Raw genomic sequence first — 15,390 nt, forward strand, 5'->3', positions numbered from 1 at the left:
TAGTCAGAGGGTGGAGGAGAGGGAAGAACAAGCCCAAAATCGTCCATGGTAGAGTTTTTAGCAAAGGTTTGAGCAAAGAGTTCAGCTTTAGAAATAGATGTGATAGCAGTGGTGCTATCTAGTTGAAATAGAGGAGGGAAAGAAGAAGAAGCAAAGTTATTGGAGTAATTTTTGGCTAGATGCCAGAAATCACGAGGGGAGTTAGATCTTGAAAGGTTTTGACATTTTCTGTTAATGAAGGAGTTTTTGGCTAGTTGGAGAACAGACTTGGCATGGTTCCGGGCAGAAATATAAAGTGCATGAGATTCTGGTGATGGAAGGCTTAAGTACCTTTTGTGGGCCACCTCTCTATCATGTATAGCACGAGAACAAGCTGTGTTAAACCAAGGTTTAGAAGGTTTAGGACGAGAAAAAGAGTGAGGAATGTATGCCTCCATGCCAGACACTATCACCTCTGTTATGCGCTCAGCACACAAAGACGGGTCTCTGACACGGAAGCAGTAGTCATTCCAAGGAAAATCAGCAAAATACCTCCTCAGGTCCCCCCAACTAGCAGAGGCAAAACGCCAGAGGCACCTTGGCTTAGGGGGATCCTGAGGAGGGATTGGAGTGATAGGACAAGATAAAGATATGAGATTGTGATCGGGGGAGCCCAACGGAGAAGAAAGGGTGACAACATAAGCAGAAGGATTAGAGGTCAGGAAAAGGACAAGAATGTTGGGCGTATCTCCAAGACGGTCAGGAATACGAGTAGGGTGTTGCACCAATTGCTCTAGGTCATGGAGGATAGCAAAGTTGTAGGCTAGTTCACCAGGATGGTCAGTGAAGGGAGAGGAAAGCCAAAGCTGCTGGTGAACATTGAAGTCTCGAAGAATGGAGATCTCTGCAAAAGGGAAGAGGGTCAGAATGTGTTCCACTTTGGAAGTTAAGTAGTCAAAGAATTTCTTATAGTCAGAGGAGTTAGGAGAGAGGTATACAGCACAGATAAATTTAGTATGAGAGTGACTCTGTAGTCGTAGCCAGATGGTGGAAAACTCGGAAGATTCAAGAGCGTGGGCACGAGAGCAGGTTAAGTCATTGCGCACATAAACGCAGCATCCAGCTTTGGATCGAAAATGAGGATAGAGAAAGTAGGAGGGAACAGAAAAGGGGCTGTTGTCAGTTGCCTCAGACACCTGAGTTTCAGTGAGGAAAAGAAGATGAGGTTTAGAAGAGGAGAGGTGGTGTTCTACAGATTGAAAATTAGATCTTAGACCGCGAATGTTGCAGAAGTTAATGAAGAAAAAGTTGAGGGGGGGTGTCAAGACACTTAGGGCCGTCGACAGAAAGGCAGTCCGACCTGGGGACATTTATGGTCCCCTCCCCAGATTGGGACTCCGAGGCTGGTGTAGGAGTCGCCATGATGATTTTAATATTTTTGAGTGAAGGGTGTGTGTGTGTTATTAGGTGCTTGTAGTTTTGTGTGGAGGAAGAGAGTTGTCTTTATATATATATATATATATATATATATATATATATATATATATATATATATATATATATATATATATATATATATATATATATATATATATATCCTTGCCTGAGATTGTAGGTATCGTAAAAAAAAGAAAAAAAAGATTGTCTCAAGCATATGCCAGCCCCCTTCGGCAGTTGCACGGTGACTAATCACATAGAATAATAAAAGAGAAAAGGTGGGGAGGGGATAGTGGGGATAGTGGGAAGAATAAGGGGGGTGATGAAAAGCGAATTGGAGAAAAAGTCACTGGGGCTTGACCCTGGCGCAATTTTTTTATTTCGTTATCAGGGAGGACGTACCAATGGAGACGAGATATGCTTATGTTAAGTGGCAAGGGAGACAAGGTCCTTGTCAGGAGAAGCAGGGGGAGACCGCCACCAGCCGAGCAAGCCAAGCCCAACACAGCCATAGCCACGGACGCCGCCCACGCACCAAGCCCCCGGAGCCGAACTCTGCACAAGCTCGGGGTCAGACTATCCAGAACATGCACCATCAGGATGCGACAAGAAAGATGAGTGAAGGACAGTCAGAGTAGAAAGTGTTTTTTTGTGTGTGTGTGTTTTTATTGGTTCAAAGAAGGACAGAGGAAGAAGTACATCTGTATAGCGGAGGGACCTATAGTTTTACGTGGGTTCCGAACCACGGATATTAGTAGAGTGGGGTTGGCGATGGCAGGGATATGAAACTTTATTGTGTATGATGTAGATGTGATAGGTGAAAACATGCGGTAAATAAAAAATGTCGATTTAATGAAGATTTTATGCATGGTGGGGGGTGAAGGTGAGGATGGTTTGTGATAGTGATTGACGTGATGGTAGGATGTGCATTGACAGAGGCTCGAAAGACCCTCACCGCAGCGAGGGGTCAGACCTACCGCCATCTGTTTACATGGATGCTTCCAGGGTCCCGCCCCACCATCTCTTGACGTGACGTCAGTGGGAGGAGTGCGGTTCGTGTTGTCCCCGTCTCTCTAGGAGTGGTCCGGTGCCCCCTTGAAAAAACTAGGCTGCAAGACGAAAATATAATGCATAAAAACAAAAATATGAATACAAAGCCATAAGACAAAAAAATATGAAAAAACCACTAGGTGTTGACTAATCACAAGAGTGGACGCGGCTTATATCGGCGGTGCCCGGCAGTTGCCAGTTTGTCGCCAAATGAAACAATTCCATCAGCACAGCAACTGATGTGTATGGCAGTGTAATGAAGAAAAAGTTAAGGTGAGTGTAAGGGCAGTGTAAGGGTTAATGAAGAAAAAAGTTAAGGGAAGGTGTCAAGACACTTAGGGTCGATACCAGAAGAGCACTCCGACTTGGGAACATTTGTGGTCCCTTCCCCAGATAGGAACTCCGAAGTTGGTGTAGGAGTCGCCATGATAATTTTTAAGTTTGATTGAAGGGTGTGTGTGTGTGTAATTAGGTGCTTATAGTTTTGTGTGAATGAAGAGAGTTGTTTTTAGAGGGAAGGCTGTGACTGCTCCCTTGTGTTGAGACACAAAGACGCAGCTAGAAGGCAAAATGCATTAACTCCAAAAATTCGATTTTCGTGATTTTGGTATCTATGGAATCAACAGAAAAAAGACGAATCTCATTATTTTGGTGGGTTAAGTCTGTGTTGCTCCTAAAACGAGGTGTTAAAATGACCACAGGTATTAGAAGGAAAAACGAATTGTGATCGTGTACACATGGCAGAAAGCATGAACTCCTTTTTTGGTATGGACATAATGCATTCTGCCTGATATTAATACTAAAATAATAGTAATATTTATTCGGTAAGAAACAAATTTTTACATTTTTTTTTTTTTTTTTGATATGTGGAAATGGAGTCTTTGATTGGATTTGGATTTGGAGAGCCTAAGGAAGACATCTGTGACACATGTGCTGCATACAGAAACCTACAAGAAGATGAAATTACAGAATCTGTATCCATTTCCCAAGAAAAACTAAGGTGCAAGAAGCTCGCCAAGCCTACAATGAAGATAAATCAAAAGCTTGGAAGTCTGATAGCAGAGTTTATACTGTGGACATGCAAAAAGTTCTATTGCTGCAAGTGATAAGAGACCTGAAGAGTTGCATCTTTACTCCTCGACTCATTGTTTTTAATGAAACATTTGCCTCCATGGAGGAGAAAGAAGTGGACAAAGGAAAGATTTCTACAGCAAGAGATAAACATTATGCCCTGCTGTGGGATGAGTCGATTGCAGGAAGAAATAAAGAACACGTGGCTAATGCATATCTATCACTTATCAAAAAGGAAAGAGACGGAAGTGACTTTGTGTTCTGGGCAGACAACTGTGCAGCACAGAACAAAAACTGGTGTCTATATAATGCCATGGTAGACTTAGTAAATTCTCAAAGTCAAGTCAATAGCATTAGTTTTAAGTATTTGACTGCAGGCCATACTTTTTCATGGCTGCTGATGGCATAGATGGCCATATTGAATGGGCTGTGAAGAGAAAGGGAGACATTTATTATCTGAAAGACTTAAAAGATGTAATTAAAACGACTGCAGGTTCTTGATATTAACAAGAAGGAACATTTTTTTCAAAACTCCACAAATCAATGCTCAAAGAAAAACAAGGTCACAAAAAGGACTGGATGCTTTGCCATGCCTGGAGTCTCTAGTAGATGTGAAGTTTGAGAAAGGAACAGTTGGATTTTATTACAAAACATCTTTCAAAGAGGAGTACAAGTTATGTAAATTTGTCATGAAAACTGTGAAGATATCAACTGAACTCCTTATGACTCAAGAAAATTGTCCCAAGGATGTATCTTAAAAAAAAATATATATATAAATATATATAATTGAGAAACTAGTATGTAAAATGCCCCAAAGCAGACGAGAGTGCTGGATGAACATGCCGAAAAACTCCAACAGCAGAGATCTTTTGACAAATTATGCTGATTCCACGTAAATTTTAGTTGTGAATCCAAAATGCTAAACTACTTTTTTTATTGAGACATAGAATCATGTCTGCAAAGGAAACTGGATGTTAATTTAGTTATAATAATTAGCTTGCATATTTTTATTTATATTTTGCTGCAAATTTTTTTGTGTTGATCTGTGCAACCTGAATTAGATTTTTAGTACATTATATTATTTTCTTGGAAACAAACCAGCAAAGCTTAATTACAGAATTAGGTTGTGAAAGTTGTGTCTATTATTTTCTTACCCAACTCACTAACCTTTTGTTTTGAGCAAAAGAAATATACTAAAAGAAAATAGTATTTTTTTTTTTTTTGAGGCATAGAATTAATATGTCTGCTAAGTAAAGTGGATATTAATTTACGGATACAGTAATAAATTTGCATATTTTTTTCTCGTTTTTTTATGTGGTACTACTAATCTTTTGTGCTAATCTCTGAAAATGAATAAGATACTTACATTCATTATATTTGGTGTTTTTTTCTTTCTTAGAAAAAAAAAACAAGCTTAATTTAAGAATTATATTGTGAAAGTTTTCTATTACCTTTTTACCCAACGTACAAACATAAAAACATAAAAAAATATTATTAGTATTGATTAATTTCAATTATCCTACCTCTAAACAGTGGAGGTAATGCTTTCTACCATCAAAATGTGGTAAAAATTAATTTTACCTATTTAAGCCCAAATTTTAGCAGCAAATTATTACACAGCAGAACCCTTTATGTCCACACAAAGAGGTACTTACTCTCCTGTGGACAATAATTTTGGATACTTGTGACCTATTTTCAGGTAATTAAATCCCTTAGTGCAGGAGTAGTGTCAATCTGCAAGTATCCAAAATTTTAAGGATCAAATGCAAAGAGTGATAAAATACTGAGCATTCCAACTTTTAACACTGATTTTCTCAAAACAAGAATTTTGGAGTTGATGCTTTCTCTGCCTTTTTACTGCAGAAAGGGAAACGTTCAGTGAGGTCACAGCTGGGTTTAATGATAGGTTCACTGCACCTCCTGATCCAGTGCTTTAGGCCTCACTGTGAGTAATTATCGTTTCAGCAGGTGCCTACTACCTTCTCATAGCAGCGGGGGGATGCTCACTCCGTGATGGCAAGGCGTAGAGGCATCGAACCGTACATCTGGCATGCTGTTCACGCATGCGCTGATTCCATGTTCTGGATAGACTTTGAGTGAATTACACCGGTGTTCGCCTGGTAACTTTTTTTATTCTTTTTTTTATGTAGGAGGGACACTGGTCAAGGGCAACAAAAATCCAATAAAAAAACGAAATGCCCACTGAGATGCCAGTCCCATAAAAGGGTCCCAACCGGTAGTAAAAAATTGAAGGATAAGTATCTTGAAACCTCCCTCTTGAAGGAATTCAAGTCATAGGAAAGTGAAAATACAGAAGCAGGCAGGGAGTTCCAGAGTTTACCAGAGAAAGGGATGAATGACTGAGAATACTGGTTAACTCTTGCATTAGAGAGGTGGACAGAATAGGGGTGAGAGAAATAAGCAGGTCTTGTGCAGCGAGGCCGCGGGTGGAGGGGAGGCATTCAGTTAGCATGATCAGAAGAGCAGTTAACATGAAAATAGCGGTAGAAGACAGCTAAAGATGCAGCATTGCGGCGATGAGAGAGAGGCTGAAAACAGTCAGTTAGAGGAAAGGAGTTGATGAGACGAAAAGCTTTTGATCCCACCCTGTCTAGAAGAGCGGTATAAGTGGAATCCCCCCAGATATGTGAAGCATACTCCATACCTGGACAGAAAAGGCCCTTGTACAGAGTTAGCAGCTGGTGTGGCGGGGGGGGAGAAACTGGCGAAAGCGTCTCAGAACACCTAACTTCATAGAAGCTGTTTTAGCTAGAGATGAGATATGAAGTTTCCAGTTCAGATTATAAGTAAAAGACAGATCGAGGATGTTCAGTGCACAAGAGGAGGACCGACGAGTGTCACTGAAGAAGAGGGGATAGTTGTCTGAAAGGTTGTGTCGAGCTGAGAGATGGAGGAATTGAGATTTTGAGGCATTAAATAATACCAAGTTTGCTCTGCCCCAACCAGAAATTTTAGAAAAATCAGAAGTCAAGCGTTCTATGGCTTCCCTGCGTGAAGCCATAGAAGGGCTTGGACGTCTATGAAAAGACATGAAAAAGTGCAAGGTGATATTGTCAGCGTAGGAGTGGATAGGACAAGAAGTTTGGTTTAGAAGGTCATTAATGAATAATAAGAAGAGAGTGGGTGACAAGGCAGAACCCTGAGGAATACCACTGTTAATAGATTTAGGAGAACGGTGACCGTCTACCACAGCAGCAATAGAACGGTCAGAAAGGAAACTTGAGATGAAGTTACAGAGAGAAGGATAGCAGCCGTAGGAGTGTAGTTTGGAAATCAAAGCTTTGTGCCAGACTCTATCAAAAACTTTTGATATATCCAAGGCAACAGCAAAAGTTTCACCAAAATCTCTAAAAGAGGATGACCAAGACTCAGTAAGGAAAACCAGAAGATCACCAGTAGAGCGGCCTTGACGGAACCCATACTGGCGATCAGATAGAAGGTTGTGAAGTGATAGATTAAAAAACTTTAGATAGGCAGGAAATTAAAGCAATAGGACGGTAGTCTGAGGGATTAGAACGGACACCCTTTTTAGGAACAGGTTGAATTAGGCAAAGTTCCAGCAAGAAGGAAAGATACTCGTAGATGTTGACAGAGCTGAAATAGTTTGACTAGGCAAGGTGCAAGCACGGAGGCACAGTTTCGGAGAAAAATAGGAGGGTCCCCATCAGGTCTGTAAGCCTTCCGAGGGTTTAGGCCAGCGAGGGCATGGAAAATATCATTACGAAGAATTTTAATAGGTACCATGAAGTAATCAAAGGGTGAAGTAGAGGAAGGAACAAGCCCAGAATCGTCCAAGGTAGAGTTTTTTTGCAAAGGTTTGAGCGAAGAGTTCAGCTTTAGAAACAGATGTGGTGCCATCTAGTTGAAATAGAGGGAAAAAAGAAGAAGCAAAGTTATTGGAAATATTTTTTGCTAGATGGCAGAAGTCACGGGGGGGAGGGTTAGATCTTGAAAGATTTTGACACTTTCTGCTAATAAAGGAGTTTTTGGCTAGTTGGAGAACAGACTTGGCAAGGTTCCGGGCAGAAATATAAAGTGCATGAGATTTTGGTGATGGAAGGTTTAAGTACCTTTTGTGGGCCACCTCTCTATCATGTATAGCACGAGAAAAAGCTGTGTTGAAGCAAGGTTTCGAAGGTTTAGGTCGAGAAAAAGAATGGAATGTACGCCTCCTTGCCAGACACTATCACCTCTGTTATGCGCTCAGCATACAAACACGGGTCTCTGACACGGAAGCAGTACTCATTCCAAGGAAAATCAGCAAAATACTTCCTCAGGTCCCTCCCAACTTGCAGAGGCAGAACGCCAGAGGCACCTTCGCTTAGGGAGATCCTGAGGAGGGATTGAAGCGATAGGACAAGATACAAATATGAGATTGTGGTTGAAGGACTCCGACGGAGAAGAGAGGGTGACAGCATAAGCTGAAGGATTAGAGATCAGGAAAAGGTCAAGAATGTTGGTCATATCTCCAAGATGGGCAGGAATACGAGTAAGGTGCTGCACCAATTGCCTTAGGTCATGGAATATAGTAAAGTTGAAAGCTAGTTCACCAGGATGGTCAGTGAAGGGAGAGGAAAGTCAAAGCTGCTGGTGAACATTGAAGTCCCCAAGAATGGAGATCTGTCCAGAAGGGAAGAGAGTTAGAATGTGTTCCAATTTGGAAGTTAAGTATTCAAAGAATTTCTTATAGTCAGAGGAATTAGGTGAGAGGTATACAGCACAGATAAATTTAGTTTGAGAGTGACTCTGTAGTCGTAGCCAGATGGTGGAAAACTCGGAAGATTGAAGAGCGTGGGCACGAGAGCAGGTTAAATCGTTGCACACATCCAGCTTTGGATCGAAAATGAAGAGAGAGAAAGTAGGAGGGAACAGAAAAGGGGCTACTGTCAGTTGCCTCAGACACCTGAGTTTCAGTAAGGAAAAGAAGATGTGGTTTAGAAGGGAAGAGGTGGAGATTGAAAATTAGATGTTGCAGAAGTTAATGACGAAAAAGTTGAGGGGGGTGTCAAGACACTTAGGGTCGTCGTCAGAGCGGCATTCCGACCTAGGGACATTTGTGGTCCCCTCCCCAGATGGGGACTCCGAGGCTAGTGTAGGAGTCGTCCTGAATTTTGAAATTTTGAGTGAAGGGTATGTGTGTGTTATTAGGTGCTTGTAGTTTTGTGTGGAGGAAGAGAGATGTCTTTAGAGGGTAGGCTGCGATTGTCCCCTTGTGTTGTGAGACACAAAGGGAAACGTTCAGTGAGGTCACAGCTGGGTTTAATGATAAGTTCACAGCACCACCTGATCCAGTGTTTTAGACCTCACTGGGAGTAAAACCCATTTGTTTTATTTTGTTGAAAGAATGACATTTAGCTTATTTAACTTATTGTACATGCTGGGTATGGAAATAGCACTAGCCCTACATTATCGTGGGTGATGTTCCCTGGAGGGTATGCAATGAATATTGGCAGGCATTTTTGTGGTGAGATTAACAAAGATTCTCAGAGTTCGTCTCATCCTTCTGGTTAGACATGTGCTTATCTCTTAAGCAGTATTAAAGCTGTGCTGAGCCGAACTCTTAAGTCCCAGTATGAAACAGTGAAAGAGCAAAACAGTAAAATTTTTTATATCTCAGTTTTTAGTTAATAGTGTAATCTTTTTACATTTTTTAGATTTAATAATAAAGAAAATGATAATTCATCATCGATTTTATAAGGATATGAGAGCATAAATTTGTGTTTATCAATAAGCAAATTAGATCCCATTCAAGGCGCGTGTATTTTATTTTAGTGTTTACGTCCTTGAGCCAGCGTTGTCCTGTCACTCCCACTCAACAGCGCCTCCTTTCCTGTCCTTTTCTTTAGTATGGAAATGATGACCCATAAGGCTGAAAAGGCCAATAGAGGAAACCCAGCTGGACCGATGGCTAGACTTTCCTGTCTTGTCCAGTCAGTATATGTGGAAATATGTAGCATGAAAAGCTTCACTCATTAAGCGCCACAAAAAAAGCTGCATGAGGCTCTATTATTAATGAGGTAAATGAGACACTCTAACACATGGAGGTCCAAGGTCATTATTGCTGCAGAGATGCATATCCCATTGGCTAAATAACACTATAAGTATTACTTTAATTATTAGCGTCAGTGCATCACTTCTTCCTGTTGGGCTCTCCAAGGCATCTCCCGATAAATATGTCACAAATAACGTTCCTACAGTCTTATTCTATATATGTCTAACAGTCAGACAGATCATCGAGAACATCCTTATGAGGGTGATAATTCTAGAGGTGGCGGGCTCGGGCACGACGGTCGGCCATCTTTGTTTGGTTAACTTAGTCTTAGCATAACTCTTAGAGTTAAGTAGACTCCGGACCTGTCTTAAATTTAAAACCTAGGCTAAGCACAACTTGGGAGGTTAAGCATAACTCTAAGCATAAGAGCTGGTCTGAGTCAAACTTCTATAGCTAAGAATCTTAGTTAATACGACCCCTGGTGCTTTCCGGTCATCCTCATTTCCTAGCTTACTGGTGGATACTGGTGTCTTTCGATTGGACTTGCATCGATAAGCTGCTGACACGACTTCAACGTCTTCGTTAGTTTCTTGTGTATCTGTCTCTCGCGATTCTTGTTCTCAACTATACGTGTATCAATTGGGTTTCATGGTTGTATCTGCCACGGATGCATTAAATTTACCTTCCCTTTTTCTATGTCCCCATAGGTCTCCTAGAGTTAGTTATTGGTAGCTTCCCTATGTTCCTGTCTACGCCCCAACTATTCTTAATAAGAACCTGTTACGGGATTATGAGTCCCATGCACTATTCTTAGAACACTAACACTGTTCCACACATTCCGACTCCCTTTATTTACAGATGTTTTAAAGTTTGATGATGGAGTCGAATATAGTGTTATCTTCCACTTATTATGTCGAAGCAATACCCGAATCATTGTTGCTTATGTTTTTATGGCAGAGTTCTTGGCCATTATTTTATTTTTACTCTTCTGTTTCATCTTTTGCAATTTTTAGTGACTCGTAGTGCTCTTTCTTTGGTGGAATTATTTATTCCTTCATCCCTTTATCCTCTCGCTTTATCATTTTTTGAGTTGGCTTTTGCTGGCTCCTGGCACATGTGGGAGTTTTGAGGAATAAGGAGGCTGATAGGCTGGCTGAAGAGGTAGTTGCTACTTCCAGCCCCGCTTTATTTCAAGACTTGTATTTCAGTATAGGGTGACATTTCTTGCCAATTGACAGAGCAGATGGGAATATTTAGTAGCCATTTCTAAGATGGGGGAAATAACATCTTTTGTTGTTCATCCGTGAACATGTATATCTATGTGCGGGGGCGCCGCTGAGAGACTGCACTGGTCCGTCTCCGGACGGATCACATGCGTCCGAGTTGTTTTCAAAATTTGCCAGCGGCGCAATATGACTGTGAAGTTGTGGCGTTTTATTGAAATAAGGAGTACGAGAGCTGGCATTCTATGTGATTGATCCATTTACCACCCATGTATTGGAAGGCATTTAAAAGTTAATTTGAGGCTATATTCCATATTAATTGGTACTGGGATTTGAGATGCCATAACTCAAGCTGGTGGTGGAAATAACCTTGTTTTGCTTCAAGTTTTAAATGGGAGGCTGGAGCTTAGGATGATAATTGTCTTCCCTGTATTAACTGCAAAAGTTAAAAAATAAAAAAAAATTGGTTTGTCTTTGTGGAAGTCTATAAAACATTTGTTTTATTTTGTTGAAAGAATGACATTAAGCTTACTTAACTTATTGTACATTCTGGGTATGGAAATAGCACTAGCACTACGTTATCGTGGGTTATGTTCCCTGGAGGGTATGCAATGAATATTGGCAGGCATTTTTGTGGTGAGATTTCTTATTTTGTCATTACATTTCTTTGTGTATAGCAGAATATATTGAGTTATTTCAGAGGTTTTGGAGAGCAGCTGTGTTTGGATTGAGTGCCTTAATGGAGGGGTTGACACCACAACCAGGCAAGGTAAGCTGCTGGGTTAACCTGTTTGTAGTGCTGTCCATTAGTGATAAATGGAAGATTCCTACCGAACACCAGGTAGATTTTTTATACAGCAAAACTTGGTGCTTTTCATGGGCTAATGTATTCTTTATTTAAATTGGAATGATTTGCATTAATTCATAAATGTGAAATTTGAGTGCTTTAGGTATGCATATTTATGTACTGCACTTGTGTAGTTATTAATTTTGTTGTTGTAATGGCTCTAGCTCTGTGCTTGTGATATGCAGTTATTTCCGGTAATGGTTTCAAATATTTACTGAATGCAAAATGTTTGAATTGACTGCATATCTTAAGTTTTTTAATCGATCCTTAACAGAAAGATTCTTAAACATCTATCATTTCACAACTTTCTATCTGATCGCCAGTATGGGTACCGTCAAGGCCGCTCTACTGGTAATCTAGCTTTACTTACTGAATCTTGGTCATCATCTTTTAGAGATTTTGGTGAAAACTTTGTTTTTCCTTTAAGCATATCAAAAACTTTTGATAGAGTCTGGCACAAAGCTTTGATTTCCAAGCTACCCTCCTACGGTTTCTACCCTTTTCTCTGTAACTTCATCTCAAGTCTCCTTTCTGACCATTCTATTGCTGCTGTGGTAGACAGTCACTGTTCTTTTCCTAAATCTATTAACAGTGGTATTCCTCAGGGTTCTGTCCTCTCATCCACTCTCTTATATTACTCAACAATGACCTTCTAAACTAGACTCCTTGTCCTATCTACTCCTACGCTGATGATAATACCGCCCTGCACTCTTCCACATCTTTTCGTAGACGTCTAACCGTTCAGGAAGTAAACAGTTCACGCAGAGAAGACACAGAACGCCTGCTTTCTGATCTCTCTAAAATTTTTGACTGCGGCAGAGCAAACTTGTTATTGTTAATTGCCTCAAAAACTCAATTCCTCCATCTATCAATTCGACACAATCTTCCAGACAACTATCCCCTCTTCTTCAGTGACACTCAACTTTCTCCCTCTCCTACACTGAACATCCTCGGTCTGTCCTTTTCTTATAATCTGAGCTGGAAACTTCACATTTCATCTCTAGCTAAAACATCTTTTATGAAGTTCGGCTTTCGGAGACTCCTCCGCCAGTTTCTCTCACCCCTCACAACTGCTAACTCTGTATAAAGGCCTTATCCATCAAGACATGAAATATGCTTCACATGTTTGTTGGAGGGGAGTTCCATTCATACCGCTCTTCTAAATAAGGTGAAATCAAAAGCTTTTCGTCTCATCAACTCCTCTCGTCTAACTATCTTCAGCCTCTTTCTTATCACCGCAATGTTGCATCTCTTGCTATCTTCTACCGCTATTTTCATGCTAACTGTTCTTCTGATCTTGCTAACTGCATGTTTCCCCTGCTCCTCGCTGCACAGGTCTTTCTTCTTTCTCTCACCCCTATTCTGTCCACCTTTCTAATGCAAGAGTTAACCAGTATTCTCAATCTTTCATCCCTCTCTTGGGTAAACTCTGGAACTCCCTGCTTGCTTTTGTATTTCCACCTTCCTATGAACTATTTCAAGAGGGAGGTTTCAAGACACTTATCCTTCAACTTTTGAATACCGCTTTGGACCTTATTTGGGGACGGGCATCTCAATAAGAAAACATCCCTCCTACAGAACAAAAAGAAATATCACTACAGGACAACACAAAAACAGTAATCAATCTAATCCTAACATGAGGCATAAAAAATATTAATCCCTACTAAGGACACAACAAAATAGATGAACCCTTGGGACAGCAAAGAGAAAAAAAGTACATGACTAATGGGGTTCCCTGAATTTTTTTTAACATAGGCCTACTACGGAGATAATAGGAATGTGTAGGGATAGGATAAACAGAGGTATGAGAGACAGGTAAAGACTGAGGCATTGAAGAAGCCAAAGAGGTAGGAACTCGAGCCTTTTTCAACCTGTCAACATGGACAACTTCTGAAACATTAAGATTTGGATAAAAAAAAAATGTTAAATTTATTACCAGAAAGGCTCTCTGTAATGAGGAAAGGGCCAGAAAATTTAGATTCTAATTTAGACTGACGCAGAGGTGAGGCCTTAAAGACAGTGACACCAATACCAAGAGACACAGGCGTGGCTGTACTGTGCTGCCGACTCATCATCTCCCCTGCATGAACCTTGTAGTCTTTCTCGCACAGATGCATTGATAGTCTGAAACGTGCGGATATGAGAGTGTGTGTAGTCATTAGCGGAATACATTGGCACACGTGGGACTACAAGTATGTTGTAAGGGAGACATTTCTCTTCGTCTAAAACGATATAGTGAAGAGTCTTTCCCGTAAACGAATTCACAGGACCATTAATGGAAGCAACTATATGCGAAAGCCAATCTTCCCATGACTCTTGAAGTTTACCTGCAGCAAGCCGGAGGATCTCCAAAATTTTTCTATTAGTCCGTTCCACAAGTCATTAGGAGCTGGATGGAGAGCAGAAATAAAGAGTTGGAAAATTTTGTACTCGTACCAAATGGTATTAAGTACCTCATTCTTGAACTCTGACCCATTATCAGAAAGCAAAACTGAAGGTGTAGTAAATGGACAAAGGAGGTGGGACACCAAAGCATGGGCCACAACTGTAGCAGATTTGTTAGGTAAAGGTGCAAGAATAACAATGCGACTGAAATTATCAACACAGACTAGAACATAAGAAGATCCTTCGTGACTGCGAGATAAATGCAGAAGTTCCACAGCAACATTATCAAAAGGACCAGCAGGAGTCGGATATTCAAGCATAGGAGCTGTGTGAGTGATACCTTTATTTTTTGGTGTCAAGGCTCATCGTAGCCCAGTAGTAAGGCATATGAGCCATTGTTAAAGATTTGTCACGTCCTGGATGACCGGACAAGGGAGCGTATTGAATGAGCTGAAGCACAGATGGAAGTAAAGAAGTGGGGGATGACAAGTTACGTCACTGTTTGTTCATGAACTGACACAGTATGACATAATATATCATCAACAAGGAAAAACTGAGGCAAAGAAACAAGCAACTTGGGTAAAACGGATTCATCTCCCGATTCTAAGGTATATACCTCAGCAGATTGACTATGGCAAACCATCTGGTGAGACGACCTGACAAATTTTTACCCTTGAAGTATGGTAAGTATAAGCAGTCAATTGACAGCCATAGATGATGTCACGAAAATGACGTAAAACCCATACCAGTGCCAGAGCCTCTAGATGAGTAACTGAGTAGCGAGACTCAGCACCATTCAGGGTATGGCTGGCACATGTAATGACCTGAGGACGAGAACTCTCAGTCTGCTGCATTAGAACAGCGCCTACTCCTAAAGCACTTGCATCGGTGAAGAGTGTAAAATGCAGACTGTAATCTGGAAAGCCAAGGAGTGGAGCATGAGTGAGTGCATGTTTGAGTCAGTCAAAGCTAGTTTTCTGGTCATCGTACCATACAGAAGAGACATTCTTTTTGAGAAGACGTGTGAGAGGCAATGCAATGGATCCAAAGTCTCTTATGAATGCACGGTAATAACCCGCAAGACCGAAGAAAGTCTACTGACTTTGGGATAGAAAAATCTTGAACTTAGCAGGTCTCTTCAGGAGTTTCGGAGACTCGTGTGCAGGTAGCTATCCCCACACTAGTTACGCAATCTCAGGTTTCTGCACCTACAAGTAACGTAGGGTCAGATAAGCCTTGCTGGCCGAGTAAAGTAACTAGTCAGGTTGGCAAAAGGAAGGTTCTAACTGTGGCTTCCCTGAAAACCCCCTCAAATAGTAAAATTCAAGATACTGCAGCGGAATTGTTGCGGTTTGCGTGCCTCCAGGTGTTGATCTTTAAATTTT

Source organism: Scylla paramamosain, chromosome 41, assembly GCF_035594125.1.
Source record: "Scylla paramamosain isolate STU-SP2022 chromosome 41, ASM3559412v1, whole genome shotgun sequence".
Lineage (NCBI taxonomy): Eukaryota > Metazoa > Arthropoda > Malacostraca > Decapoda > Portunidae > Scylla > Scylla paramamosain.